General features: G+C 45.1%; 1 protein-coding gene across 14 annotated transcripts in view; it reads right to left on the reverse strand.

Annotated features, from left to right (window-relative positions):
• Positions 1–27,281, reverse strand: part of celf2 (cugbp, Elav-like family member 2) — a 614,034-nt gene that overhangs the window by 393,656 nt on the left and 193,097 nt on the right. The window contains exon 1 of one of the 14 annotated variants that reach the window (XM_080207694.1): positions 9,588–10,093. The exons of the other annotated variants lie outside the window; for them this stretch is intronic. The gene's annotated coding sequence lies outside the window, so the exon portion shown is untranslated. Of the gene's footprint in view, positions 1–9,587; positions 10,094–27,281 lie in introns of those variants that run through there. 14 annotated transcript variants of the gene reach the window in all.

The raw sequence follows: 27,281 nt of genomic DNA on the forward strand, positions 1-27,281 counted from the left end.
AGAAAACTTGCCAATTGGGTGAGAGCTGACAGAACCACAGTTCAACATAAGCCAATTATTGCAGGAAAATAAAGGGAGGAGGGAAAAAAAACAATTAGCCCAAAGAATAGCCTCACTTTTGCGGTACAATCTGAAATTAATACTCCATAGTTACAGGCTGTAGTAAGAGATGGCATCACATCCAAATTTGTTTGTTCTCTATTCTCCTGTAAAGTTGTCATGTTTTTTGAAAGATTAACCTAAATCACAGGAGGTGATGGGGTTTGTAAAATAATTCCTTTAAAATATTTATGATCCAGAATTAACGTGTCCAATCGAAGCAAGAGGAGGAAAGAGAAGTGCTCCCCATCTAAAAATAAAACGAGATGCATTATAGTGAAAGCAAGAGCAGTTGTCATGGTTACACAATAAAGTACTCTTGACGATTAGAGATTAGTTTATGTGATGTTATCAAGTTAATGGGACCTCGGTGACCCCTTACTTTTTTTTTGCATAATTTCTATCTACATGAAGTATTTAAATAATAGGCTGACTTACTTCAGAACGCCTGGGTTAGAACAAGGTGACGCTTCTTAAATGCAGAACATTAGGCCTTATTGATTTCTGTTGTACTGCTAATCTGAAAAGGGCTGGGTGAAAATGGGACGTCTCTCCCTCTTATTCCACTTTTAGTTTCGAACAGTCGCACAGAATCGTCTTCCTTTACTTGCTTTTGTCACTTTCTTTGTTCCTGCCCAGACATCATTCTACCCACTGCCACCAATCCTCAACCTTATCATCTCAAGTCAGTGAACTACATGATGGGATGGAAGGGAACAACAGTTCCATGCGCATCACCAGATCGCTGGCACTTCATGCATGTGACTGTTCTTCAGTGGAACATCTCGATAGCAATCTTCCACAAGCTGTTTGATGGAGAGCAGTTCAGTTGAACCTCATTTGAGTTGAACTATATAGAAGTCTCCACACAGCATAAACTTGGGACCTGTCAACCACAGTAAGAACTTACATAGCACTTTCAAAATGGAAACATGTTCACTGGAGTGGTATCAAACACAACAGACCGTGGTGGTACAATGGTTAGCACTGCTGCCTCGTAGCGCCAGGGACCTGGGTTCAGTTCTCGGCTTGGGTCTCTCCATATGCAGAGTCTGCACGCTATTCCTATGTCTGCTTGGGTTTCCTCTGGGTGCTCCGGGTTCCTCCCACAATCTGAAAGATATGCTAGTTAGGTGCATTCACCATGCTAAATTCTCCCTCCATGCCCCCAACCAGGCACTGGAGTGTGTTAACTTGGGGATTTTCACAATAACTTTATTGCAGTGCTAATGCAAGCCTACTTGTGACACTAATAAATAAAACGAATAGAATTATAGAATTCCTACAGTGCAGAAGGAGGCCATTCAGCCCATCGAGTCTGCACTAACTACAATCCCACCCGGGCCCTATCCCCATAACCCCATGCATTTACCCTAGCCAGTCCTCCTCACACTATGGGGCAATTTAACATGGCCAATCCACCTAACCCGCACATCTTTGGACTGAATATGAAGAGATATTGGTGCAAATGCTTGGTCAAAGAGGCAAGTTTTATGGATCACTATGTTTACCCATCAAGTCAACTCCTGATGGCACTTTTGCTGTCTCATTGCTTTTGGGGTGGGTGAGAGGGAAGTATGGTAGCTTAAACAGAAAAAGCGATAGAAAAACAACTCAAATGACAGGAAACATTGCTAGATGAAAATAATCAATCCTTTATGACTCCGATATTTTTGTTCTGCACACAACCTGAAGCAGTAGTTTGTACAAGACGAGGCAACAACTCTTCAAATCTCTGAAGAAAATATGTTCCTGAAGTAGAGGTTTGTGCATTTGACCAATACACTGAACATCTTCCACTTAATAGTGGGCCAGCTGACCTTTCTAATGCACACAGCCAGCTTGCAATTATCACTTTTTTTCTGTTTAATGAAATAGCTTGGATAGATTCGCTCGTCCTTAAAACACTCAATCCAGCCTCGATTGTCTTTAACATCGAAAAAGGTCGAGGACCAATGGGTGCGTACAGAAAGGGAATGTCAGCTCTCCAGTTATTGCCATGGTGACGCTTAAAGCATTGCACTAGGGTGCATTCACTGGTCATTGTTAAGTGACTGCTATGTCAGATTAGCACAGCACTGTAAGAAGTGAAGAGATGGATTGCTCGTTGCTAACAAGCCATCGCATCTTTTTCCTCTCCCTCTTTACAAGGCCTTCAGTCCCAGCTGGGCTACTCTTCCTCTGAGTGCTGGCAATTCAAAGGCAACCCATCAAAAACACCAGTTTGCATTTATATAGCGCCTTTAATACAGTAAAACGTTCCCAGCTACTTCTCAGCGGCATTATCGATCAAAATTTGATGTTAAGACACGAAGGAAACATGAGGACAGATGTCAAAAAATAGGTTTGGATGAGCATCTACCAGGAAATGAGGGAGATCTAGAGACAGAGAAATTTAGGAAGTGAATCCCAGAACTTAGGACTTTGGCAGAAAAAAGTAGTTGCCCATGATGGAGCGATTTGGGGATTGTATCTAATGGCCAGTCACCTTGCTTTCTGCTAAGGACAGCACCAAAGCCAAACTCAATCTTGTCTTTCAGCAGAGGCCAATATCCAGCTGGGATCAATGAGTAACATTGAAGGACAGGAGTTACATATATACGAATTAGTAGCAGGAGTCAGCACTCAGCCCCTTAAGCCATTCGATAAGATCATGGCTCCTCTGACTGTAACCTCCTGCCTACCCTTGATAACCTTTCACCCTTTTGTTTATCAATAATCTATCTATCTATGCCTTAAAAATATTCACAGATTTTGCTACCACCACCTTTTCAGGAAAGGAGTTCCAAAAACTTACTACTTTGGGAGAAAAAAAATTCCTCACTTCTTGTTCTAGATTGTCTGCAAGAGGAAACATCCTCTCCACATCCACTCTCTCAACCGCCCTTAGGATATTTTAATCAAGTCACCTCTTACCCTTGTAAACTGTAGTGGATTTAAGCCAAGCCTATCCAACCTTCCCTCATAAGACAAGCTGCCCATTCGAGGTAAACTTTCTCTGAACTTCTTCCAATAAACTTTCATCATTCCTTAAATAAGTATTGTGTACAATACTCCAGATGTAGTGTCACCAATGCCCTGTAAAGCTGAAGCGTAACCACCCAGTTTTGTAGTCAATTCCCCTCACCATAAATGATAACACTCTATTAGCTTTCCTAATTAGTGTTGTACCAGAGTTTTGTGATTCATGTGCTAGGACACCCAGATCCCTCTGCACCTCAGAATTCTGCAATCTCTCACCATTTAAATAGTGACCTTCTTTTACATTCTTCCAGGCAAAGTGGACAATTTCACATTTTTCCACATTTTCCCAAATCTCTCACTTATCCTATCTATATCCCTTTGCTACTTCCTTGTGTTCTCTTCACAACTTACTTTCCCGCCTAAAAACAAAGGGCGGTATGGACAGGTGGGGCTGAAGGGCCTGTTTCCATGCTGTAAGCCTCTCTGACTCTGTCTCAGGAAATTGAGCAACCAACCTTTCGTTCCTTCGTTCAAGTCATCTATATAAATTGGGGGGAACTTGGGTGTTAAAAGATATGCAAGTTTAGAATACAGCATGAACAGTTCCCTCAAAGACTTAGTATGTCCATCCAATCAATATGGAGAACCCTCCAGAAGATGGAAGTGAGAGAATTGGTCCTAGTTCATGCTGAGTTATTCAATCTCAATCCAGATCCTCAATAGGAAGTACAGTAAAATGATTTACGAAACGCAAGAGAAAGGTGGGTCTCTGTTCCAAACTGCTGGATGCCAGGTGAGTACGGGTGAGGATATGATGCCACCCAACAGGTGAGCGCAGGGCTGACACACAAGACTTGTCGCTGGGGGTTTTCCTTCTTCCCTGCAAGTGGGAATTGTGCCAGAAGCTATCAAAATTGTTAACATTAGGACAGACCCTCCCAGGACTGGGTTTGGTGCTGAGAAGTTGGTCGGTATGAGTGGGTTATTCTGAGGTGAGATGGAAGCTTCATCTTCTCAATGCTGGTTGGATTCTACCACTGCAAAATATCCCACCCTCACGAGAACTACATCTGAGCAATAACTCAACATCTTGAAGAGATGGGAGGAAGATTGGATTTGATAATGCATTAGATTTTTAGAATGGCTTCATCCAGTGCCCTTAATTAAACTACACCCTTGTTGCATCACTGTACTCTTGGGAAAGCTCCTTCTCCTGGCATGTGATGTCACTGCAACTGTTCCTCACCCACAGGGCTCAGAAACTTTGCTTTGGCTTAAAACTTTCAGATGTATAGAAGACATGAACTGCATCATCATTATTGCATTGCTGTTTGTGGGAGCTTGTTGTGTGGAAAGGAGGCTGTCCCTTTTCCCTAAATCGCAACAGTAACCACACTTCAAAAGTAGTTCATTGGCTGCCGAATGCATAAATGTGTGCTGGAAGGCACCACAGAAATGCAATAAAGGTTCAGATAGATTATGCATCACCCGGCCCTTTTTCTGAAATTGGAATGAAATGAAATGTAAAGATCTCTAAAGAGAGGCATGTAGCTGCACTGAGGATTTGTGATTAGACTGGTAGCAGAGTGAAATCAAGATTTTGTTAAACAAAGTAGAATCTAACAATCACAGAATCCCAATTCTATAGTGCAGAAGCAGGCCATTCTGCCCATCGAGTCTGCACTGATCACAATCCTTTAACCTAGCTAACCCCCCTGACACTAAGGGGCAATTTACCATGACCAATCCACCTAACCCGCAGATCTTTGGAGGAAACCCACGCAGACATGGGAAGAATGTGCAAACTCCACACAGACAGTGATCCAAGCCGGGATTCAAACCCAGGACCCTGGCGCTATGAAGCAGCCGTGCCAACCACTGTGTCACTGTGCCACCCTTGTGTCCTAGATCATAGCCATGGTCAGTTTGCAAACAGGGCCTTTTTTTCCCCTGAGAGAGAGTTTAGCTACTGTACTGAAAGCAGAAGAAAGTTGCCTATGGTAGACCCCAGATTTTTCACTAAAAGACGCTTACAGACCTTGTGTGGTAATCATTTGTTGGATTTAGGTCATAGTGTTAAAACCTATGGGGAAGGTGTATTCTCAGGGTTTGGGAAAGTAGGTGGATTTCAACTGGGTGTAATTGAAATATACTTTCCAGGTAACCATTATTATCGTTAATTGTAAACGTTGTGTGTTTTAAAGTTTAATTAAACATTTTGTTATTTGAATAATTTACTACAAGACTGATTCCTCTCCTCACCAGCTTTCTTCTCTTGTTTCACATTTTTCCAAATCATTCAAGTAAATAATTATAAACCGGCATTCCAAATTTCCCTTCTGGGATTTGAGATGTCCTCAAATTGAACATCGGCAATATTGAACACCATACTGAACTTTAAAAATGGAAATCGATGCTCAAATTATGGACAATGTAGATTTATTCATAGAATCCTTATGGTGCAGTAGAGCTCACTTGGCCCATCGAGTTTGCACTGACTCTCTGACACAGCATCTAATTCAGGCCCTCTCCCCACATTTGCTATGGTCAATCCATCTAACCTACGCACTTTGGGACTCTAAGGGGCATTTTAGCATGGCCAATCCATCTAACCTGCCCATCTTTGGCCTATGGGAGGAAACCAGAGCACCCAGAGGAAACCCACACAGACATGGGGAGAATGTGCAGGCTCCGGCACAGAGAGTAAACCAAGCTGGGAATTGAACCTCGGGCCCTGGTGCTGTGAGGCAGCAGTGCTAACCATTGCGCCACTCCAGAAAATAAAATAGAAATAGTTTCAGTTGTACAAGTTGACCTACAGTTTAAAGTTCTGTTAAGAGTGGAAGTGGTGTTTGAAGATGTGTGAATAAATTCGAGGGCAGCGCGGTATATCCCTATTTAAACCTAGAAGGCTGCTCCACTTGCCAGGAAAACCTGAACACAGTATCCGTCAGTGACAGGTTTAAATAGGGATATATCATGTGGAAAGTTCAGCAAAAAGAGTGGGATGTTTATTTCCTTTCTTTTCAGTGTTGCTGAAGTGCCTGAAGGCCTTTAAATAAATATTCATATTTTGTGTTTGGACAACCATTAAAACTGCGTGAACTCCACCCCACACTTAAGAGGCATCTGGATGGGGACATGAACAGGGAGGGAATAGATGGATACAGACAGAGTAAGTGCAGACGGTTTGTTTTAGTTTAGTTAGCGCATCAAGATTGGTTTGGACTTGGAGGGCAGAAGGGCCTGTTCCTGTGCTGTACTTCCCTTTGTTCTCATTTCACAGACTTTGCAACATCACGGTGTCAAAATGAAATCCTTTTGGGGCGAAATTTTCAGAGTCGAGGATAAAAAGAATTGGCCAAAGCCTCTGTCTCGAGAGTGGAGTGAGGGTGTACAGAGTTGTCTATTGAACCAATCAGAACAACAGTGTCCGAATCAAGGCACTGCCGTGTTACGTAACCAGTGCTCGATAACCTTTCCTCTAGTAAGAAGCTTCGTGGGAAGATTACTGGGGAGTGGGGGTGGGGAAGACGGGGTGGGGGCTGCGGTGGGGGGGTGGGGGAGTCAGGATGTAACCTGATGCAAAGAGCGTGTTTTTGTACACACTGTAGTAATCAGTGCACTAAGCCCTCCCCGTACACAATTACTGCAGGCTGGGAGGGCCCAAGTTTCTCCTCCGACACACCAGAGGGGTTGCCAATTGCAGCTGCACCATTTCTTCTGATGTGACAGGGTCAGGGGAGGTTGCAACACTCAGAGAGAGAGAGAGAAAGAGAGAGAAGGCAGCCGTTGCCGAGACGGGAGAGTGAAAAAAAAAAGAAAAGAAAGAAAGGTCGAGAGCGCTGGGGTTTTTATTTTGCTGCCTGAGGCGTGGGCCCTGCGTTCAATCATCTCGGCGTGTAAACCGCGCACTGACAGGTGTTGCAATCGCACACGCTCACTTGTGCTCTGGCCCGACTCACTCTGCGTTGCGAGACAAATGAAGGGCCCGTGGAGAATGTGACTTCTATTTTGTTAAACTGTGCAAACACAATCTATTCTGTGTCACAGTCGCCGGCCAAAAAACGGATTAGAGTCACTGCCAGGAGATTGGTTGGTTGGGGGGGGGGAAGGGTGGAGGAGGCTTTTGTTGGGGGGGGAGGCAGGGTGAGTGAAATCAGTACCCAAGCCTTTTCAGAAGGATCACTGTGCGCCGGTTGCCAAACACTTGTCCATTCTGTAAGGCTAAACTCTCGTGAAAATGGGCCGTTCGTTTCTGTTTCCTTCTCTTGACTGACTATCTGACTTCCCAATCGTTCCACGATTGAGAGATCAGGGTGCAGGATCGATCTGAAAAATTGCAAAGCAGTTCAAGTGAAGAAGTGATACGCTCCTGCGTGCTCAAGAGGGCAAGTGTTGTCCAAGTGAAAATCATTGAATCTTCTGGTCCCTGTACTGCTCAGAAGCAGCTGGCGAATGCTTTGTAAAAAGAAATGAGAAATTGCCCGTGTCAGTGGATCTACAACAATGACCAATATTGCTAATCTCACCAGACACCGGCGCACGGGTATAATTTTAGGTCTGACAGAATCATAAAGTGGAATCTTGCGGAGGCAACAAGGGTCTTTTCAGCTGGAGAGGTGGCTGGAGACTCCCCCCCCTCCGGCCTCCTCCAAGGACAGGTCCGCCAAACCACGAGCTAGTCAGACCTGGATGGAAGTCCCTCCTGCTAAAAGATGTCAGTCAACCTGAGGCCGGCGGCTCCCTTGCTCACCGGGGAGGCAGGGGCTGCTCCCACTGGGGCGTGCACCAAAGGCCCAGGATTGCCAACTGACCCAGGCCAGAGTCGAGTCATGGCAGGAGGGGTTTTGTGGGGTGGCTGGTCATAGGAAGAGGGGGTCAGCAGCAAAGGCAGGGAGGTGGATCTCAGGTGGCCCTCCATGTCCTGATGCTGGGTTCCTCAGACAGCAATCAGTAAGGATAGGCACCAACACTTCCTTCACGATTATCCCCAACACCATGCTCCGCAAGACTGTGTCCTCAACCCCTTACTCTACTCCGAATACAGCTATGACTGTGTGGCCAAAATCCCTTTCAATTCGATTTTCAAGTTTGCTGATGACACAAGTGTAGTCTCATAGAACACAGAACACTACAGCACAAACAGGCCCTTCAGCCCACAAGTTGCGCCGATCATATCCCTACCTACCAGGCCCATCTATAACTCCCAATCCCATTAAATCCCATGTACTCATCCAGAAATCTCTTCAACGACCCCAGCGAGTTCGCCTCCACCACCACCGACAGCAGCTGATTCCACTCACTCACCACCCTCTGAGTGAAAAACTTACCCCTGACATCTCCTCTGTACTTGCTCCCCAGCACCTTAAACCTGTCCTCTCGTAGCGATCATTTCAGCCCTGGGGAAATAGCTTCTGAGAATCCACCCTATCTATATCTCTCAACATCTTATAAACCTCTCTCAGGTCACCTCTCATCCTTCGTCTCTCCAGGGAGAAAAGACCTAGCTCCCTCAACCTATCTCAAACAATGATGAGCAGGAGTACAAGAAAGAGATGGAGAATCTGGTGAACTGGTGCGACGACAATAATCTCTCCCTCAATATCAGTGCAAGGGAGGAGGCAGTCATCAACTTCAGGAAACATAATGGAGGACACGCTCATGTCTACATCAATGAGGATGAAGTGGAAGTGGCCAAGGGCTTCAGGTTTCTAGGTGCCCAAATTGCCAACAACGAGTCCTGTCCCCTCCACGCAGATGCTATAGTTAAGAAAGCCCACCAACACCTCTAATTTCTCAGGAGGCTAAGGAAATTTGACATGCTCGCTACGATTCTCACTGACTTTTACAGATGCTTCATAGAACACAACCTGTTTGGTGGTGTGGCAACTGCCCTGGCCAAGACTGTAAGAAATTACAGAAATTTGCAAATGAAGCCCAGTCCATCGCGCAAACCAGCCTCTCATCCATTGACTGTGTCCACACTTCCCGGGAAAAGCAGCCAACATAATTAAGGACCCCAAGCACCCCGGACATTCTCTCTTCCACCTTGCCGGGAAAAAGATACAATAGTTTGAAATCACGTACCAACCAACTGTTGGCGTCGCTCTGCATCACCAATCAGCTATCCAGCTAAACTGACTCTAATTAAGGTAAGCTGAATAAGGAAGACAAAAAGAAAAACAAAACTGCCAAGCTGCAATTAGACTAACCTCAGTACAGTTATACTTGCAGACTGTGGGCGGGAGTTTCCAGCTGTCCTGGTCCCAAGGCCAGAAATTCCCATCTAAGGTCAACAGACCTTTGTATCACTGCCAAATTTTCTGACCTGCCCGTTACAATTCCTGAGATGGCAGAACAGGAAAACTCTGCCTCCCCTCATAACTCCTTCAAATGATACTTGAAACCAGATTTTCTCAATCTGGCCCGGAGGCAAGGTATGCGAGGCACTGTACCACAGGGGCAAAGAATTACCCCCTCCTCCTCACTGCCTGCCCCATGCCCATTACAGTTGCACTTACCCTCTCTGTGGTAGTGACACCAGAGCTAGCAACCGGTTGTTCAAACATCAATCTGAGGCTCAGTCTGGCTTTGCGCTGCGTGAAATGCGAGTCAGATATGCTATTATTCCAGGGAGGCACTTAGAATTCAAAGAAAAACTCAAGAATAATCACTGACAACTCCGCTGTATGAAGGGCAGTGTTCCAGGCAGCGCTGATGTCTGGAAGAGAGCTCCACAGGCAGGAGAAGGAACAGCTGGACACTGCGATGGGGCCACTGTACGTTCTTTCTGGATGGATGAAATCAGACTGCATGAATTGCCTCTTTCATCCATATCTATCCTGCCATCTGGTGGGAAACAGTGTGAAGCTGGTACTCCAAGTGGGATGTTCAGAGGCTCTGTGCTCCTAGCAACCATCAAGGTCACACAATGATTGAAAGGCTACCTCCAACCAATCTTCAATGCGGTCGTGGAGCATAAAGCAATAAGGGGATGCACAACGTTACAAATAAACAGTAATTATTGGATTAACAATCAAATTAGAGTGCACTTTGTTAGACCATTTACTTTTCAATATTTTATGCCATCTTTCATCTCGACAATGGATGCTTACTTAATATTGTATGAGATAATTTGCCTTTCTGCACCTGTCCTTTATATCATTAGTTTCTGGAGCCCCCAGTGCATTGGTGACAATACTGCAATGCTAGTCGGGAGATGTGCCACTTATCTGCGTGGAGAGTTTGAGGAGTTATTTCCTTCATTTGAGAGAGAATTTTGGCCAGTTGAATTCACCATTTTCTCTGGTGCTTTATGCCCTCCCTCCCGCGCCACCCGAAGCTAGCCTGACAGTATCTGGACTGTGGGCAAAGTGTTCAGCCGTTCACTGCTTTCACTCCCAATGGAGTTGTTATAAAATGCAGACTGGGGGAACCATACCACAGCGGGGAGGCAGATATTCATTATGTATGTCGTTGGTAGTCTCTGGCAGTGAGGGGACTGGGAGGACTTGTATTTGGAGTGAGAAACAGGCAGATGCGCTGTTCTACCACCTTCCACCATACGCTTATCCAAGATGCAAGAATCACTAGTTAGAGGCTGCCTGTCGCGACCCAGTTATTCTCGGCTGGAATGGAGGTGATTGGGTAATTTTTCACCAGTCATTTCTGAAGGCCACATAAAGTGACTAAGACTGACTTTATGTGCATCATTTGTATTATGTAATTACCTTAAACTCAGGGCTGCAGGGGTGTACAGTGGTTAGCACTACTGCCTCACTGCGCCAAGGATCCAGGTTCAATTCCGGCCTTGGGTGACTGTGTGGAGTTTGCATATTCTCCCCATGTCTGCATGGGTTTCCCCCCATATTCAAAAGATGTGTAGGTTAGGTGGATTGGCCATGCTAAATGTGGGGGGTGATGGGGAAAGGGTGGGGGTAAGATGTTCTTTGAGAATCAGTGTAAACTTGATGGGCTGAATGGCCTCCTTCTGCGCTGTAGGGATTATGTGGTCCTATGACACTTCTGGAGAAATAATGTGTATTATAGAACTATCCGCCACTTACTGCACTTTGTTGGAGAAATAATCAAATTATCTTGTGGAATAAAAGGCGATGGGGAAAAGGCAGGGAAGTGGAGTTCGGATGAGATGGAGATCAGCCATGATCATATCAGGGATATGATATGATATTGGAAGGATGTCAGAAGTTGCAGCGAGACATTGATAGGATGCAAGACTGGGCGGAGAAGTGACAGATGGACTTCAACCCAGATAAGTGTGTGGTGATTCATTTTGGCAGGTCAAATAGGATGACAGATGATAATATTAAGGGTAAGACTCTTGGCAGTGTGGAAAATCAGATGGATCTTGGGGTCCGAGTTCATAAGATGCTCAAAACAGCTTCGCAGATAGAAGCTGTGGTTAAGAAGGTGTATGGTGTACTGGCCTTCATCAATCAAGAAATTGAGTTTAGGAGTCGGGAGCTAATGCTGCAGCTGTATAAGACCCTAGTCAAACCCCACTTGGAGTACTGTGCTCAGTTCTGGTTGCCTCTTTACAGGAAGGATGTGGAAGCCATGGAAAGGGTGCAGAGGAGATTTACAAGGATGTGCCTGGATTGGGTGGCTTGCCTTATGAGGATAGGTTGAGAGAGCTCAGTCTTTTCTCCTTGGAGAGACAAAGGATGAGGGGTGACCTGATAGAGGTGTATAAGATGTTGAGAGGTATTGATCGAGTGGATTCTCAGAGGCTTTTTCCCAGGGCTGAAATGGTTGCCACAAGAGGACACAGGTTTAAGGTGCTGGGGAGTAGGTACGGAGGAGATGTCAGGGGTACGTCTTTCACTCAGAGGGTGGTGGGTGCGTGGAATCGGCTGCCAGCAGTGGTGGTGGAGGCAGATTCGATAAGGTCTTCTAAGAGACTTTTGGATAAGTACGTGGAACTTAGTAAGATAGAGGGTTATAGGTATGCCTAGTAGGTAAGGACATGTTCGGCGCAACTTGTGGGCCGAAGGGCCTGTTTGTGCTGTAGTTTTTCTATGTTTCTATATAGTATGGCAGAGTGAGTTTGAAGGGCTAAATGGCCTAGTGTTGCTCCTGATATGGACTATCCTCCACCCACTGCTTAGTGCCGGAGAAATAATCAATGCCTATTATGGAACTATTCTCCACTCACTGCGTAGTGCTGGAGCCTGGTTGTATCACAGCTTGGTATGGCTCCTGCTCTGCCAAGACTGCAAGGAACTACGAAAGGTTGTGAGGGTAGCCCAATCCATCACGCAAACCAGCCCCCAGCCATTGACTCTGTATACACTTCCCTCTGCCTCGGAAAAGCAGCCAGCATAATTAAGGACCCCACACACCCCGGACATTCTCTCTTCCACTTCTTCCTTTGGGAAAAAGTTACAAAAATCTGAGATCACGTACCAACCAACTCAAGAATAGCTTCTTCCCTACTGCCATCAGACTTCTGAATGAACTTAGCTTGCATTAAGTTGATCTTTCTCTCCATCCTAGCTATGACTGTAACACTACACGCTGCACACTCTCGTTTCCTTCTCTACGAACGGTATGCTTCTTGCACGTAAGAAACAATACTTTTCACTGTATATTAATACAGGTGATAATAATAAATCAAATCAAATCAAAATCAAATCAGATACCACCCTGCTTTTATTAGGAGCGGTGTTAAGTTTCGCTCATGAATTCAATTTGCTGTATTCTCCTTGTGAAAGGACCCTGCAAATATCCTTCCAAAAAATCTCAGCAGGTCTGACTGCATCTGTGGGAAGAGAATAGAGCCAACGTTTCGAGTCTGGATGACCCTTTGTCGGAAGTTCTGATGAAGAGCCATCCAGACGCGAAACATTGGTTCCATTCTCTCCCCACAGAGGCTGTCAGACCTACTGAGATCTCCCAGCATTTTCTGTTTTTGTTTCAGATTCCAGCATCTGCAGTATTTTGTTTTTATCTGTAAAAATATTCTGTTTGTTGCAAAATGCACTGTTTTCTCCAAGTCCGGCAGTAAATCTCACCTGGCCTCCAGTTCCGGTGTGAACACAGTGGTGCCAATAAACACTCTGCATTTTCAATACAAGGGTTGGAATTTGAAGCAGCAATGCAGTCAGAGTTCAAAAGCAGAAGAAACTTCATGGCGGAGTTCCAGTAGAAAGCCTTCACACCTCATTTGTTCACAGAAAATGAAACATCGGCATTTTATAAACTCTGGACCTCCCTCTTCTGTAATTAATCTCTGAATAGCAGGGCCTTTTGAGATGGTATCCCAATGGTCCTTTTGTTCGTGTCTCAAACCAGGGGAGACAGAGACTTGGACCAATTGTTTGCAATCCTGCACCACTTAAAGTTTAAAGTTTATTTATAAGTGTCACAAGTAGGCTTACATTAACACTGCAATGAAGTTACTGTGAAATTCCCCTGGTTGCCACAGTCCCGCCACCTGTTCCGGTCAACGCACCTAACCAGCAAGTCTTTCGGACTGTGGTAGGAAACCGGAGCACCTGGAGGAAACCCACGCAGACACGGGGAGGACATGCAGACTCCTCACAGACAGTGACTCAAGCTGGGAATCAAACCTAATGCCCTGGCACTTTGAGGCAGCAGTGTTATTCACCGCGCTGCCCTGTCTTGCTGACCAAATTCCAGCTTTCTCCTATGAGTGACATTTCTTCTTGGGCACGGTTTATGTGTGAGCCTGCACTGTTAAAACGTGATGGACTATTCAATTGAGAGGACCATGAGAACCCGATCTTTTAGGCGTACATCAAACTGAGAGTCCATCTGCTTGCTCATGTGGATGCCAAAGATCCCAGGCGTTCCTCGAAGAAGGAAAGCATCAAAACGGATTATCTGGTCTTTTATCTTATTGATGTTTGTGGGATCTTGCTGTGTGCAAATTTCCTGTCATATTCGCCTGTAAAACACCATATTTCAAGAAAGGAATTCATTGGCTGTAAAGCATTTTATGAGATGTCCTGAAAACACAAACTATACTCCAGAAATATCTTCCTCAACTCAACGGCACAATTCAATTTTGCTTATTACCCAGCTTTCAGCTGCGTGCACTCTGCAGCACGGGACACTGGATAATAATCAGGTGCAGGAAAACTAGATGTTTCCTTATCCCCAGGCATGAGGAATGCAATTGTAATATTCCCGAGACTCACTAACTCTGCACTGTCCAAGGACTGAACCCTAGATATTCTGGTAGGTTTGACTTAACTGCCACAGGACTCACTCAACCGGGGGTGAGAGCTTTTTATAGAGTGTAATGATTCAGGAAGTCCAACTGGAAAGGAACAGAGTTTATCACAGAATGCATAGTAAAATCACTACCATGGCGTACACCTACTAGTCCCTACCTGGGACTACACTTCAGCAGGCCCAGTCCAGGGTATGCCTTACAAAAGACAGGTAAGGAGTTCCAACTGCGCAGGCCATTGCCTGTTACCAGGGGAACTCATTCTCAACCGAGCCCCACAGTTTTAAGATTATTTATGTTTTTACGTGTATTTATTAGTGTCACAAGCAGGCTTACATTAACACTGCAATGAATTTACTCTGAAAATTCTCGAGTCGTCACACTCTGGTGCACTGAGGGAGAAGTTAGTACCTAACCAGTTCGTCCTTCGGATTGTGGGAGGAAATTGGAGCACCCGGGAAAACGTACAGACTCCACACAGACTGTGGCCCCAGCCAGGAATCGAACTGTGCCACAGGGAGATGAATCAGTGATCCCCCATGGTCCTCGTGGAGGTTACCACATAAAGTTTTGAAAATATTCAGAAACACAAACAGAGATCATGGGGACCTGGAGGAATGCAGTCACTGGACCACCGATATCAACTCTTGCTGCACGAGATATCTGCACAGTACAATGTGCCCCATTGGACAGTAGTCAGGTACTGTCTATTCTGGGGTTAAATCTGCTCTACACTGATGCTGGTGGTGACTTGGGAAATTTCAATAGAGGAAGAAAAAGTTTCAAAAATCATCAGTGCAATTTGATAACTAGCCAGAAGCTATGCTGTAGAACAGATTTGAACAAAATGATAAACACTGAGTTTGCTTTACAGCCTTCTGGACTCAATATCGAGCTCAACAAGATCGTAACCACTGTTTCCATATTTTTCAGATAGTAAGTGGTGTGAGCAATGATGTTACTGTTGCCATCTGCTGCTCTCTGGATTCCTCTTTTGTTTCTTTATCATAGAATCCCTCCAGTGCAGAAGAGGCTTTTCAGCCTATCGAGTTTGCACCGACTCTAACAGGGTATCTCACCCAGGATCTTTCCCCCACGCTGTCCCATTAATCCCACACAGTTACCATGGCAAATCCATCTAATCTACACATCTCAACACAATAAGAAACAGTCTAACATGGCTGGTCCACTTAACCTGCATTACAAAAGGGTCCAGAGGAGCAATTTTTTCACACAGAGGGTGATGAATGTCTGGAACAAGCTGCCAGAGGTAGTAGTAGAGGCAGGTACAATTTTGTCCTTTAAAAAGCCTTTAGACAGTTACATGAGTATAGAGGAAATGGGCCAAATGTGGACAATTGGGACTAGTGTGGTGGTTCAGAAAAAGGACAGCATGGACAAGTTGGGCCGAAGGGTATGTTTCCATGCTGTAAACTTCTATGACTCTATCTTTGGACTGTGGGAGGAAACTGGAGCACCCAGAGGAAACTCATGCAGACAAAGGGAGAACATGCCAACTGCACACAGGTAGTCACTCATGGCCAGAATCAAACCCGGGTCCCTGGTGCTGTCAGGCAGCAGTGCTAACCACTGTGCCACTGTCCCACCCAATCTTCGTTCATTACCATCTCCCTTTTGTCACTCAATCTCTCCTGCATTCTACCCTACCACACACCTTTCCTCTTTCAACTTTTCTCCACCCCACTCCCACTTGCTTAAAACCTGATATCCTTTTCGCAGATCTGATGGATGGTGTTCGACCTCTAACGTTAACTCTGTTTCTCTCTCCATAGACGCTGCCAGACCTGCTAAATATTTCCATCATTTACTGAATCCCTTTCAGTTAAACTAAAAGTGTATTTCAAAGAAAGATAATGAAAAAGGAGAACATAAAAGGGAAAGGATAATAGAAGGATAAGATGGCATGGTAGCACAGTGGTTAGCATTGTTGCTTCACAGTGTCAGGGACCCAGGTTCGATTCCCATCTGCGCAGTGCATAGAGTGCGAAAATTCAGGTGAGAAACTGAACTGACAAAACAGTTGGGATTTAGAACGGTTTTCCCGCCTATTCAGCACTTTCCTGGCACTGTAAGGCAGCAATGCTAACCACTGTGCCATCATGCCACCCCAGGAATCAGGGATCTTGCATTAATTTTTTCATCGCCTGAGGGAATCGATATTTCCTTTCCTACTTCTTTGCTCTCCAAAGGACATCAAATAAAGGCATCATCAGTGCCCAACTTGACCTGGACTTTCTAGAATGAACATACAAATGAGGTGGTGCAGGCCATTCTGTCCTTTGAGCTTGCTTCACCGTTTGACAAGAATCAGTCAGTCCAACTTCCCTCTCCGCACTTGACTTCAGTTGACCCTGAGCCTTTGGTCGGGATTCTCCGATCTCTGTTCGCCCCAATCACCGCTGCTGGTGCCAAATTCACAACGGAGAATTTGGCACTCAGCCAAATCTTCATTCAGCGAGTGCGGGGCCAGAGAATCCCAGCGGTGGGCGTGGCTGGAGAACTCTGGCCTCCATTTTATCCTCTTTCTCGCTGGGCAGTTCAGAGAAGTGACAGATGAACTCACACCGTACTTTTACATCCAATCACAAGTTTGTGGGACTGAATTCTCTTTTCTGAAGATGGGTGCCTTCTGAAATAATTATTTGAAAAGAAATTTCCGACCGATCTCATGAAACAATAAATCTTCTTCAACCGCTGTTTCGAGCAGTATTTAAATAGGGTTTTGTGCAGACTTCGCCATAGCGCTTGATGGATATCCTTGTAAGACTTGCTTCAAAAAGAAAGAACATTTCCTTATCCTAACTGTGTACAGTAACTGGCTGCTAATTTGCCTACTTCAAGGTCTTTAGAATTTGGATGAATACCACAGGATAACAATGAAGGAAAACAAAGGGTTGGCATAGTAATGAATTTGGCAATTGTTCGTTTCAAAGTACATTGCATTCTGCTCTGCAGCTATCGCGCCTCCAGTTGAGAAGCATCTTTGCATATCAGCCTGAAAGAATTTTTAAAAGATAAAAGAATTGCAGGGGATAAAGGAAAGGGAAACAAAGGATAAATGAAGATTACCTCGAGGGTTGGGGGAAACTGCACTGAGTTTCACCTTATTGCAAATTCATGCCGACAAGTGCAAACTGTATATCGTTTATTAGAGGGAACAGGCTACCTTTATCCGCTCCAAATGTACTTTTGCAGGTCTAATTTGAAAGGAATTAAAGTTGGTTTCTTGGCCATCGAGGCTCCCTCAAAATTAAACCCACTATTCAAAGGTCAACCAATCCCACAATGACAGCAGATACACTTAAACGACGTCCTCAAAGTTCCCTTGAAGAGGACACGCATCCTCGCCAACCCGTCTCCGACTCATGGCTGACCAAAATGGAGAAGGCGCATTCGGAAAAACACCAAACGCTCCGAGAGACTTTGTTGGGAATGTGTGGGGGTGACGTTGAGGCATTGGATGGAGCAACCAAAATTCCAGTCAACCGATCTGCCTATTCTGCAGATCACACATGGGACTAATTGGCCATGTCAAAACCCATCAAACTCATTGGAATGGAAGAGAGTCATTCTCGATCCAGAGGAACTGCTTAAGAAGAAGATGGAAAATTAATGATTCGACAACTGGCTTGGACTCGGGATTCTGTTGATCCAGGATGGCTGGAGTGTTTGTCTCCATACCAGTCACTTCACTTCAAAAACAATTTGCTGTGGAAAGTGCTTTCAGACATTGTGATGTGAAAGAATGTGCTAAATTAAGCGTTCTTTCCAATTCTCCTTACAGGAAAGAGAAAGAAAGTGAAAAAGAATCACTGTTGATGATCCCTGATTTGAACATAAGAACATAAGAAATAGGAGCAGGAGTAGGCCATTTAGCCCTTCGAGCCTGCTCCGCCATTCAATAAAATCATGGCTGATCTGAAGTGGATCAGTTCCACTTTCCCGCTTTCTCCCCATAACCCTTAATTCCCTATTCTATCAGAAACCTATCTACCCGTGACTTAAATATATTCAGTGAGGTAGCCTCCACCACTTCAACGGGCAGAGAATTCCAGAGATTCACCACCCTTCGAGTGAAGAAGTTCCTCCTCAACTCCGATCTAAACTGCACTCCCCTTATCTTGAGGCTGTGCCCTCTAGTCTTGCTATCCTTTCTAAGCGGGAAGAATCTCTCTACCTCTACCCTATCCATCCCTTTCATTATCTTATACGTCTCTATAAGATCCCCCCTCAGTCTTCTAAACTCCAATGAGTACAGACCCAGTCTATTTAGTCTCTCATCATAGGCTAACCCCCTCATCTCTGGTATCAGCTTAGTGAACCTTCTCTGCACTCCCTCCAAGGCCAATATATCCTTCCGCAAGTGTGGCAACCAAAACTGCACACAGTACTCCAGCTGCGGCCTCACCAGTACCCTGTACAGTTGCAGCAAGACCTCCCTACTTTTCGATTTGATTTATTATTGTCACATGTATTAATGTACAGTGAAAAGTATTGTTATTTGCGCAGGATACAAAAAAAGCATACCATACATAGAGAAGGAAAGGGAGAGAGTGCAAAATGTAGTCATTGCTAGGGCATAGAGAAAGATCAACTTAATATAAGATAGGTCCATTCAAAAGTCTGATGGCAGTAGGGAAGAAGATATTCTTGAGTTGGCTGGTGCGTGTTCTCAGACTTTTGTATCTTTTTCCTCATGGAAGGAGGTGGAAGAGAGAATGTCTGGGGTGCGTGGAGTCCTTAATTATGCTGGCTGCTTTTCCAAGGCAGCGGGAAATGTAGACAGAGTCAATGGATGGGAGGCTGGTTTGCCATGATAAAGACACTAATGATACATACGAGTGAAACTGGTCTGTGCCCGTAATGCATAATGGCTGATCGTGATTGGGTCGCCCATTTTTTCCACTGGCAATTTCTATTCAAGTTAGTGAAACATAAAATCAGACACAACATACACTGTGTTGTTGATTTGCCTGCAGCCTGTTTCACGCTTCTGCCATAGTTTAGTTTGGGCATTGTGGCTGGCATAGGCTTGGAGGGCTGAAGGGCCAGTTTCTGAGCTGTACTTTCCTGTGTTCTTTGTTCATAGATTAATTTAACACACAAAAGCTACCAGAGAATTAAAAGGAAGAGATAATTTTGACTCTGTCAGATAGTCCCCTCAGATACACCGACTTATTGGAGCAGAAACTCTGGCACTCTGGTCAGACCACTCCTCCACTTTAACCAACACCTCTCCTGTCACTCATGACACCTTCCAGTGCAGTCGCTGAAGGTGTAGCACCTGTCCCTTTACGTCTTCTATGTTTACCATCAAAGGTCCAAAACATTCATTCCAGCTTAAGCAGTGTTCCACTTGCACCTCTTTCAATTTGGTGCATTGCATTAGCCACTCTCAATGTGGTCTCCTCTATATTGGAGAGACCTCTTTCAAAGTTTTTATTTCCCATCTCTGGTTTTAGTTCAGGCATGTAACATGCCAGTGCAGATCTTAAACATGAACAAAAACCTTTGTTCTGCACACCCCAGAACATCACAAAAACTGTTTCAGCCACGTCACAAACACCTTTAGATTCTCATGCCTGTCCGGCTAAAAACAATTTCTCTCTATGTGCAGTTTGCATGTTCTCCGTGTGTCTGCATGGGTTTCTTCCGGGTGCTCCGGTTTCCTCCCACAGTCTGAAAGACGAGCTGGTTAGGCGCATTGACCCAAACAAGCATCGGAGTGTGGTGACTAGGGGAATTTCACAGCAGCTTCATTGCAGTGTTAATGTAAGCCTTACTTGTGACTAATAAATAAACTTTATTAATATGTGTTTTTTCCTCAACCGTGGATTCCTACCTACAGTTGTCGACAGAGTCCTCAACAACATACAGTCCATCTCCCGTGCCACAACCCTCACCCCCTCTCCTCCTCTTAGAACAAGGATAGACTCCCCCTCTGTTCCACCAGCCTCCGCATGCAAAGCATAATCCTCCGCCATTTTCACCCACTCCTCTGTGATGCCATCATCAAACACATCTTCCCTTCACTCCCTCTGTCAGCATTCCACAGACACCGTTCCCCCTAGACCACTCCTCCACTCTAACCAACACCTCTCCCGTCACTCATGACGCCTTCCCATGCAGTCGCAGAAGGTGTGACACCTGTCCCTTTACCTCTTCTACATGTACCATCAAAGGTCCAAAACATTCATTCCAGCTTAAGCAGTGTTTCACTTGCACCTCTTTCAATTTGGTGCATTGCATTAGCTGCTCCCAATGTGGTCTCCTCTATATCGGACAGACCAAGCATAGCCTGGGTGATTGCTTTGCTGAGCATCTTCAGTCTGTGCGCAGTCAGGACCCTGACCTTCTGGTTGCTTGGCATTTTAACACATGATCCTGCTCCCATGCCCACATATCTGTCCTTGTCCTGCCGCAATGTTCCAGTGAAGCTCAATGCAAACTGGAGGAACAGCATCTCCTCTCCCGGATAGGCACTTTACAGCCTTCTGATCTCAACATCGAATTCAACAACTTCAGATGATTGGCTCAAACCCACTGCCACCCCTTTGTTTTCATTTTATTTTTAAAAAATTACTGTTCTCTACCTTTTATTTCTTTATTGTCTTTCTTCATTTTTCTTCCCCCTCCAATTTTTCCCCCTACTTTATCCCTTCTTTCATTACCTTTTCTCCCCCTTTCCCCCTTTTCTAAATGTTCTCTCTCCCATCCATCCTTTCCCCTCCCCCCGCATCTTCATCTCTCACAGCTCTCATTTTAGCTCCTCTGCCATTTGGCCATTCACACCATTTATTCTCTTTCTGGACTGCCATTAGCAGTCTTTTTCCCTGGTTTCTCTGCCTATGACTCCTCTTTCATTCCCTCACCCTGCGGTATAAATATCTCCCACTTTCTTTGCCTTTTAGCTTTGACAGAGGGTCATCTGGACTCAAAACGTCAGCTCTTTTCTCTCCTTACAGATGCTGCCAGCCCTGCTGAGATTTTCTAGCATTTTCTCTTTCGGTTTCAGAAAGGACACAGGCTGTCCCAGTCCATCACTCAAATATAATTGTGCTGCCACTATATCACAAGTTTACATTTTACACCTTGCAGGAATAAAATGCACATTTCAATCTGACTGGCCATTACTTCAAGCAGTAATTGGGAATGACTTACACCATGGAGACCAGAATAGGGCCAAATGATATGTTGTGTAAGTGGCCAAACAGTGTTCACACTTGTCTATACAGAAGCTGCACCAGAGAGTGTTACAATGATTCTTTGATTATTAAATCAACAGGGACTGAACGCCAGATTAAGAATGTTTCTGATTTCACTATAGTGCTGTTGTTATGGATAATGATGTTTTGCAGTGCTATACATAATGCTCAAATCCACTGGATTCTAGTCCCTTACAAAACTACCACTGTTTTGCCTTTCAGACAATTATGGGAAGTCACCAGCACTGCTCAGACCACACGACTAACAATTAGTATAATCTCACTTAATGTCAGGGGCATCAATCATCCTGTAACAATCCTTCCATTCTCCAACCAAGGCACAACAAGGCACTACACATCTATAACAACCTCACTTTAAAAAAAAGTAAGGATATTCTCAGAAAGCTGGCAATTATTATTCAGCCGTGTTGATGGTGGGCCATTTTCTTGAATTGCTGTAGAGCTTTGATGCATCTGAAAATGTTTTGTAGGAAGTCTCACAGCACCAGGTTAAAATCCAGTGGGTTTATTTGGAATCATGAGCTGAGAGACTCAACTGATGAAGGAGTAGTGCTCCAAAAGCTTGTGATTCCACATAAACTTGTTGGACTTTAACTTGGTGTTGTGAGACTCCTTACAGAGCTCACCCCAGTCCAACATTGTCCGCAGAACATTGTCCGCATCCTGAATAGGTTTGTTATACCAGCCCACTGAGTAATTCAGCGAAACACAGGGGGAAGTCTCGCAACACCAGGTTAAAGTCCAACTGGTTTATTTGGTAGCAAAAGCCACCAGCTTTCGCAGCGCTGCCCCTTTGTCAGGTGAATGGGAGCTCTATTCACAGACAGGGCATATAAACTCAATTTACAGAATAATGATTGGAATGCGAGTCTTTACAGGTAATCAAGTCTTAAAGATACAGACAATGTGAGTGGAGTTAAGCACAGGTTAAAGAGATGTGTATTGTCTCCAGACAGGACAGTTAGTGAGATTTTGCAAGCTCAGTCAAGTCGTGGGGATTACAGATAGTGTGACATGAACCCGAGATCCTGGTTGAGGCTGTCCTCATGTGTGTGGAACTTGGCTCTCAGTCTCTGCTCAGCGACTCTGAGTCGTTGTGTGTCATGAAGGCCACCTTGGCGAATGCTTATCTGAAGATCAGAGGCCGAATGCCCGTGACCACTGAAGTGTTCCCCAACAAACAGAGAACACTCTTGCCTGGTGATTGTCGAGCGGTGTTCATTCATCTGTTGGAGAGACCATGCAATGTCTGCATGGTCTCTCCAATATACCATGCTTCGGGACATCCTTTCCTGCAGTGTATCAGGTAGACAACGTTGGCCGAGTTGCAAGAGTATGTACCGTGTACCTGGTGGATGGTGTTCTCACATGAGATGATGACATCTGTGTCAATGATCTGGAACGTCTTGCAGAGGTTGATGGTGCAGGGTTGTGTGGTGTCATGGTCACTGTTCTCCTGAAGGCTGGGTAGTTTGCTGCGAACAATGTTCTGTTTGAGGTTGTGCGGTTGTTTGAAGACAAGAAGTGGGGCTGTGGGGATGGCCTTGGTGAGATGCTCGTCTTCATCAATGACATGTTGAAGGCTCCGGAGAAGCTTCTCCATTCTGGGGCATGGTACTTTGGGGAGACCATGCAGATGCTATGATAATGGATAAATGAAAACTGCGCGACAATCACCAGGCAAGAGTGTTCTCTTCCTGTTGGGCAACAGTTCAGCGGTCATGGGCATTCGGCCTCTGATCTTTGGGTAAATGTTCTCCAAGGTGGTCTTCATGACACAACACAACATAGAGTCGCTGAGCAGAGACTGAGAGCCAAGTTCTTCACACATGAGGATGGCCTCAACCAGGATCTTGGGTTCATGTCACACTATCTGTAATCCCCATGACTTGTCTGGACTTACAAAATCTCACTAACTGTCCTATCTAGAGACAATACACATCTCTTTAACCTGTGCTTAATGCTCTCTCCAGTCACATTGTCTGTACCTTTAACACTTGATTACCTGTAAACATTCGCATTCCAACTATTATTCTGTAAACTGAGTTTGTGTCTTTACATGCCCTGCTTGTGAATAGAACTCCCACTCACCTGAAGAAGGGGCAGTGCTCCGAAAGCTCATGGCTTTTGCTACCAAATAAACCTGTTAGACTTTAACCTGGTGCGTGAGACGTCTTACTGTGTTTACCCCAGTCCAACGCCAGCATCTCCACATCATGACTAGTTCAGAGAAACCCAGGTTGGTGCAGGACTGGAGACGCAGGTAGGCCAGAGCAGGTAAAGACAGCAGCTTCCATTCGCTAAGGGTCATTCGTGACTTAGCTGGGCACTCATTGCAACCTGTCCGCAAGTAGCTCTATCCGTAAGATGCAAAAGCACCAACAAATACTTTTAATGGTGGAAGACATTGTGGGGCTTGAAGGAGGATTTGTCATTTAGGAGAATCTAGTCATTGACCAGTCCAGTTCCTCATTCAATGCCGCCCCTTCCATCCAACAGGGGTTTCATTTGATGCAGCTCTGTAAACACTGACAGGCCACTTATCGCCCACAAAGGTGGTAACTCCTCAATATGAGCCCAGATGGTTTGTGTCAGAAAGGCTATTTGACTGTGGGGCATTGTGCTTGTGCCAGCTTTTTGGAGAACTTATCCAATTAGTCCCACATTGTCCTTACAGCCCTGCAAACACATCCTATCTTTAGTTATTTAACTCCCTTTTGAAAACGATGATTAAATCCATTTCACCATCCATTCAGGTATTGAAATCTGTATCCTAACAACTCATTTGTGCAGAAATATTTTGCCTCACCTCCTCCATTTTTTTGGCAATTGTCTTAAGGGTGACACGGTGGCACAGTGGTTAGCACTGCTGCCTCGCAGCACTAGGGAATGGGTTTGATTCCTGGCTTGGGTCACCGTCTGTGTGGAGTCTGCATGTTCTCCCCATATCTTCGTGGGTTTCCTCCAGAAGCTCCGGTTTCTTTCCACAGTCTGAAAGACGTGCTGCTTAGGTGGACTGGCCATGCTAAATTCTCCCTCAGTGTACCCGAACAAGCGCTGGAGTGTTGCAATGAGGGGATTCTCACATTGCAGTGTTAATGTAAGCCTACTTGTGACACTAATAAATAAACTTTAAATCTTTGTCCTTTGATTACCAGCCCACCAACCCATGGTTTCTCCTTACTACTAGGTTTATAAAATGTTGAGAGGAATAGATAGGGTGGATTCTCGGAGGCTATTTCCCAGGGCTGAAATGGTCGCTACGAGAGGACACAGGTTTAAGGTGCTGGGGAGCAGGTACAGAGGAGATGTTAGGGGTAAGTTTTTCACTCAGAGGGTGGTGAGTGAGTGGAATCGGCTGCCATCGGTGGTGGTAGAGGCGAACTTGCTGGGGTCTTTTAAAAGACTTCTGGATGAGTATATGGGATCTAATGGGATTGGGAGTTACAGATAGTTCTATGGCTTGGTAGGTATAGATGTGATCGGCACAACTTGTGGGCCAAAGGGCCTGTTTGTGCTGTAGTGTTCTATGTTCTATGTACTCTATCCAAACTCCTCCATCATTTGGCACCCCCTTAATAAAATTTCTCCTTCACCCGCTCTGCGCTGGGAACGCAACCTCACTTCCTTCAGTTTTTCACCCTGGTATCATTCTGGTAAATCCCCTCTCCAAGGCCTCTTCCAATACATGGTGCATGTGTTATTTCACACTGAAAGCAGTTCTCCCTCCAAAGCTAAGTCATTTTAAATTAAAATCTAATCCAGTGACAAAGAATAGAGGTGGCCTTTATACTAGTGGGTAGTGGAGAGACTCAGGCAAATCACACACAATGAGGATAAATGCAAATACTAAACACAAATGAATAGCATTTGATTAAAAGATGAACGACAGACGCTCAAAAGAGGTTTAGCAGGAGATGGATCTGGGATTAACTGGAGGGGCTGATGATTAATAAAAGTGGGGGAACCATGAGTAATGTCAGCAGGATATTGGGACGGAAACCCCAATGCTTTCACCAAGATGTCCAACGCTCTGATATTAACTGGGGGAGATGACACTGTAACACAGTTGTGATTCACGCACCAGGATAGCGATGTGAGGCAGATGGGAGAAAACAGAGGTGATTCCTGGATTTAAAACAGGATTGAGTTGCCAACTCTCTAGGATTGTCGTGGAGTCTCCCGGAGCTGAGTGTTAATTGTCCGGAAGTTGAAATGTAACGGAAAGCAAAGGACTGGATTGCAAAAGAAACTGGTAGATACTTAGCTGCACTGTGGACTCGTGAGATGTACATTAGACTAGTGGCAGGGGGAAACAAATATTTCGCTCAGCATTGAGGGCGGCACGGTGGCACAGTGGTTAGCACCACTACCTCAAGTGCCACATACCCAGGTTCAATTCCAGCCTTGGGTCACTTTCTGTGTGGAGTTTGCATGTTCTCCCCGTGTCTGCATGGGTTTCCTCTGGGTGCTCCAGTTTCCTCCCACACTTCAAAGAGGTGTGGGTTAGTTTGCTTGGCCGTGCTAAATTGCCCCTTGGTGTCGGGGGGAGGGGGGGGGGGCGTGGTTAGCAACGTAAAAATGTGTGATTATGGGGATAGGGCCTAGATGAGGATTGTTGGTGGAGACTTGATGGGCCAAATGGCCTCCTTCTGCACTGTAGGGATTCTATGAAAGTGGACACTAATAGTCTTGGGACAAAGAACACTACAGCACAGAAACAGGCCCTTCAGCCCTCCAAGTCTGTGCTGACACTGATACCTCTCTAATCTGATATTTCCTGCCTCTACATGGTCCATATTCCTCTATTCCCATGTGTTCGTGTATCTATCCAGATGCCTCTGGAACATTGCTATAGAATCTGCTTCCACCACCTCCTCCACCAGCGCGTTCCAGGCATTCATCACCCTCTGTGTGAAAAACTTGCCCCTTACATCTGTTTTAAACTTTCTCCCTCTCACTCTCAACCAATGCCCCCAAGTAATTGGCCCTTCGACCCTGGGAAAAAGACTCTGATTATCCACTCCATCCAAGCCTGTCATAATCCTGTAAACCTCTATCAGGTTCCCTCCTCGTCCTCTGGAGCTGCAATGAAAACAATCCAAGTTTGTTCAACCTTTCTCCATAGTCCATATCCTCCAAACCAGGCAACATCCTGGTAAATCTCTTCTGCACCCTTTCCAATGCATCAACATCCTTCCGGGATGGCAAACAGAATTGTACACAATATTCCAATTGCGGCCTAACCAAAATCTTATACAGCTACAACATGATTTTCCAATTCCTATACTCAACATCCTGACCGATGAAGGCCAGCATGCCATATGCAGTCTTGACCAATTTATCCAGCTGAAATGCCACCTTCAGGGAACTATGGATCTGCACACCTAGATCCCTCTGTATGCTAATATTTCTAATGGCTCCGCCATTTACTACATATTTTCCTTCCAAATTGCACATTTATTGAGATTAAATTCCATCTGCCATCTTTTGGCCCAGGCCTCCAGCCGATTTATATCCTGCTATATCTTCTGACAGTCCTCCTCGCTATCTGCTACTCTCCCAATTTTTGTATCTTCTACAAATTTTCTAGTCAGACCACCTACATTTTCCTCCAAATCATTTATATATATTGCAAACAACAAAGGCCACAAAATCCTTGTGGAACACCATTTTGTCCAGACCTCCAGTTAGAAAAGTACCCTTCCACTGCTGGATCATTGTCCTGCCGAGGTGCAAAGCAGAGATCT

Source organism: Carcharhinus amblyrhynchos, chromosome 19 (assembly GCF_965287045.1).
Source record: "Carcharhinus amblyrhynchos chromosome 19, sCarAmb.v2.hapA, whole genome shotgun sequence".
Classification (NCBI taxonomy): domain Eukaryota; kingdom Metazoa; phylum Chordata; class Chondrichthyes; order Carcharhiniformes; family Carcharhinidae; genus Carcharhinus; species Carcharhinus amblyrhynchos.